This window comes from Pundamilia nyererei, unplaced genomic scaffold, assembly GCF_000239375.1.
Source record: "Pundamilia nyererei isolate P.nyererei 1_Seehausen unplaced genomic scaffold, PunNye1.0 scaffold00478, whole genome shotgun sequence".
NCBI lineage: Eukaryota > Metazoa > Chordata > Actinopteri > Cichliformes > Cichlidae > Pundamilia > Pundamilia nyererei.
Genome location: NW_005187879.1, coordinates 116,232 through 121,020, shown reverse-complemented (window position 1 = coordinate 121,020; position 4,789 = coordinate 116,232). Strand labels below are relative to the sequence as shown.

The window sequence follows — 4,789 nt, the reverse complement described above, 5'->3', positions numbered from 1 at the left end:
TATATATACATATATATCATAATGTGTTTTCACCTGTAGAGAGCAGTGCAGAAGCACTTGTCTACTGTCTGGGATTTAATGTGAACACAATGAGATCTGACTTTGGAGCCATGAAGAGTTAAAGTTTGTCACACAGACATTTCACCTGCAGGCGTTTATATGTAATGTGTAAAAATGTTTTAAATGAATAGTATTTATTAACATCAGAAAACTTTACTGTATTTACTGTTAAATGTCAGGAACTTCTTTGATAGACTGAAAAACATTATAAATATATTACAGCCTTTAATTGCAACCATAATCAAGCAGCGCTTTAAAATAATGTATGAGTATGTGAGAGCTTCTTTGATGGTCTGCATTTTCTCAGCTTCAATGCGATCCCGGTGGAAGATATGACTCTTTATAGTACACTGTGTTCTATTACACATGCCCTTCCACCACTCCATGTCATTCTCTGAAAATGCTTTTAATAAAACTAACAAAGCTAAAGGAAAAGAAAAAGGATGCAGACAAATTTCGAGAGGATTAAACACATCGGAGTGGCACAAAGGCGTTCAGTCAGTGCATGCCACACCCAAGGTCCCTCACTCAAGCACAGTATATGGATACCCACTCCTTTTCCTTCAGAGGCCATCTCACTGACACACACAAACACACACACACACAGCAGCAGGGTCAGTGGCCAGTCTCAGTGAAATACAAGTTTCCCCGTGTATGATGACACCGCTGTATTCTCTGAGATGGCCTGGCCACCGAGGCTGCCGCCTCACAGCCTCTTGACAAGAGAGCACAAGGATGACCAAACAGTCAGCGAGACAAGCAGATCGGATCAAATAAAACATACAAAACTAATCAGATTTTTTAAAATATAAATGCTTAGTATGGATTAATTTTTTATTGGATTTTATAATAGAAATGCAACGTTTTTAAACCAGCTTGGAGCTCCGCTCTGGTTCCAAACACCTGTCACGACAAAGCAGGGAAACAATAGGAATTAATGAGAAATATTCAAACGTTTTCCAATAAGTGTTTGTGTGATTCACAGAAGAGTGGAGGGGTTTTGCAGTACACCGCTGCATACAGCAACTGCTCCGTGTATTTCAGATATTCAAATTATCTCTCGCTTGTGCTCGCTGGCATGTGAGAGCACAGAGGCTTCATGGCATAAAAGCTGGCCAAATATACAAACTCATAAGCTATCAGTATCAATGCTTTGGGCAATTATTAACACATAAAATAAGCTTTTAGATACATGGGGGGATGGGGGTGTAAACTGATCGTACTATGATAGAGTATGAAAAAGAAAACAGGATAAGAGAAAAAATATGTTTTTGCGCGTGTGATATCAGCTTAGATAAACGGAACCTGTGGGGGAGGATGAGGCAGGGTGGGCTGGTGCCACATGTACAGTACCTGCCCTATCTTGGCATAGTAATGAGCTACCCAGCTCTGTGTACTCCTCTCTGTGCCATTCAATGCAAATAAGGAGATCCCAAGCCCACGAACACGATCATTTAAACATCGTTGAGATATTTTACTTCACCAGAATTGACACTCAGCTCAGTTTAAACGATGAAAAGACCTTGCGGGGTTTTTAAAAAAAACCTTTTTTGTTTAAAACAGCTTTCTGAATGCATCTCTGCATGTGCAGCTCTGAGCATGTGCAAGGCTGAATTTATCTGTGGATTAATGAATGAAGCACACGGTGTCAGAGCTGCGTTGATACTCTGTCAATATCAACACAAGCTGCAAGCTTGTTTCCAGAGCTTAGACAAAAAACCACTGACCCCGCCTTGTCTCTCCAGTCCTGCCATGTTAACAGCTGTTTCTTTTACTCTTGGTGAATAAATAATAAACATTAAGTATTAAGACTTTCAGAGATACTAAACCAAGTAGCAATGTGAATGCTTACATTGTGAATAATGAAAAAAGAAAACTGCTCCAGGTAGAAAACAATCATAATGATCTCACTAGACCAGGTGAGCCTCGTCCACAGGGTCCCCACCCACTCAACTTCATCAGAAGCACATGCACAGTTTCCATGACAACCACTTACCATGACGCCTCCCCCCCCATCCCCTTTCACCATGACGACCTCTGCCACCCAGCTGTCCTCCCGAGGCCTGTAACTGAGCTAATATGGCTGCTGCTGCGGAGCGCCCAGCGACACTGAGAGCACCAGCCCTCTCCTCCTCCTTTCCTGTAATTCCTCCACCCCAGGGGGTTAAAGCAACTCAAGCCAAGGACTCATTCAGACAATAAAACCCACTCTACCCTTCAGTTCCACTGGGTTTAGTGACCCATTGCCTGCTAGCATAGGAATCAATTTGATGTCCAGTGCTGCTAACTATCAGCCTAACAACTCCTTAGAACTGGCAAGCCTCTCTCACATGAAAAACTCTACCCATGATTACTCTCCCATCCAGAAAAATTTCTAAATGGCTTCTGTAACCTGGTTTGGGTCTTGCTTATTTTGAAACTGAGCTCAAATGACAGGTTGATTGTGTGCTACAGGAATGTGTAAGTGCACTACAACTACAATCCAAACACACACACACACACACAGCTTTTTAAAGCATCTCTTTGTGTCGGGGGGTTGCATAATGATTCCATGACAGCCTGTCAGACATCATATGAAATTGATTCCATGCAGCCAAAGCTCCCCTCACTCTCTCTACACCATTGTCCCCTGATGACTCCGCTCTTGATCAATCCTATTATGTGATAACATGCTACAGTATCCTAACAAAGACAAAGAAAAGTACAGATCACAAATGGAGGCATCGTTAATGTCCGTTAAACACTGTCACAGTTGATTTTGCGTGCAGAAGTTGGTATCTTTCAGGTCTGTGAGATCTTCCTTCGCTAAACGTGCGATAAAGCTTCTAACCTGCAGGGCTGGCCACATCAGGAGAATGTTCCTACCGACTGGAAAACCGTTTAACCTGACTGGAACAGCATTTAAGACTTTGTTGAATGATTGTAAAGTGTCCACTAGGTATGAAATGTAGCCTTTAGGCCTTTCCGAAAGGGCGAAAGGGGAGTATATCCATACACTGAGATGCTGTAGTGTGTAAACGCCTGAGTGAAAGTGTGTGTGTGTGCGTGCGTGCGTGTAGAGCAGTGGATATCGAATGCATGCATGTGCAGCAGAGTAGTGTGTGACTTACCCCTGGCTGTCCCTGAGGGCTGAACATGCTCTGACAATGCTGACGCTTCTCAGCGTCCCACTCCTCCGACAGCTTTCATCTACAGTATGTTCGCTATCACTCAAAACTCCCTCCTCTGCTTCCTGAACACTCTTTTTTTGTTTCTATAGTGTTTATCTTCCCGTGCTATATCTTCATACTTCCTGCCTCTTTTTCTACTACGTTCCTCTTCTTTCTTCTCATCTTTCTCTTACTCTCTTACTTTCCATTTGGAAACTCTTTATTCACTTTCTCACTCACTTTCTTCTTTACTCATCTCCTTCTTTTTTCCTCCCGCTCTTCTTCTCCTCCTCTCTGTCGCCCTCATCAGTGCTCCAGGAGCTTGGTATCGCTTGTCTCTCGGCTGGCACAGAGAACAGGCAGACACATGGGAGGGCTGTTTTGTAATCCAGCAGGTCATACCACCCTGGCACAGGAAAAGGGGGGGGGGGCTGATGGGATGCACAGAGGGAGGGGAGGGGGGAGGGAGGACTTAGAAGGCCTATACTACTACCTTCCAACCTATACCTTTTCTGCATCCCTCCGTCTGCGAGCTGATGGTCTCTCCCTTTTTTTTCCCATCGACGCCGAGGTCTCGCCTCACTACATCCTCTCTGCGAGTTTGAGGTTTTAAGAAGGAGATGAAGGAAGGAAAGAAGGAAGGAAAGAAGGATGAGGGAGAATGGGAGTGGAAGGAAGTGTGGGAATGAAAGGAGGGATGAAAAGGAAGAGGAAAAGATACTGATGAATAGAGGAAAGGAATGGGAGAGGGATGCCTCGAAGGGTTGTAGACTGAATCAATGATGCCTCTTCAGGAGATATTTTTTAAGTATAGGAATCAAATGTGTGATAAAACGGGAACAAGGAGAGCAGTCATGATTTGGTGATGCAAGGAACAAACAGATGAGCAGAAAGAGAGCGGTAGAAAGACAGCCAAAGAAAAAGACAGAGGTTAGGACTCAGTGGCTAAGCGACTGTCTGCCTCGCTGTGAGCTGTCATCTCTCCTGCAGTTGGTCAAATTGCTGTCCATTCATCCTCACTTTCACCACAGTCAGATCAGGAAGATGCTGCTCTTCAGCAGTTACAGTGTGATTGATATGACAGATTTGCCAGATCCTGCTACCATTTTGAGCCTGGACATTATGCCTGCATTTAATGCTACTTATGGAGCAGAATTGGGGAGAAATTTCCTTATCTATTATCTTTAAGTGATGTGTATGAACCCTGCTTCCGGGTCCAAACTACTCTGCATTTATTAAGGCTGTTCAGTTTTTGTCTTATTGTATTTAATCGGAACAAGCCCTTAAAAAAAAGTCAGTGATCATTGGTCAGTGATCTCTCGGTTTTTATTACCAATATTCATCAGCAGCATGTTTTAAAGCTCAGTTTTTAAAACCTTATGCTGTAACTACAGTCCAGAGCATGCAGCAGTATTTTACTGACTAACCTCGTATTGTGGATGCATTATCTCACTTGTTCTCCTGTCTGAAGTTTGGTCCATTTACAGGATCCTGGCGATCGCATTTGTCCCTAACAATCGAGAACCCTCATGTTAATTTTTATCAAGTTAGTGTTCATCCTCCAGCTTCACTGAGCTAAT

The 4,789-nt window shown here is 43.3% G+C and overlaps 1 long non-coding RNA gene across 1 annotated transcript in view; it reads right to left on the bottom strand.

The window, feature by feature from the left end:
* The window catches only part of LOC102202568 (uncharacterized), a 25,535-nt gene extending 22,144 nt beyond the window's left edge, over positions 1 to 3,391 (bottom strand). The window contains exon 1 of the long non-coding RNA XR_312363.1: positions 3,171 to 3,391. This is a non-coding gene — a long non-coding RNA (uncharacterized LOC102202568). The remainder of the gene's footprint in view (positions 1 to 3,170) is intronic.
* Between the last annotated feature and the right edge of the window lie 1,398 nt (positions 3,392 to 4,789).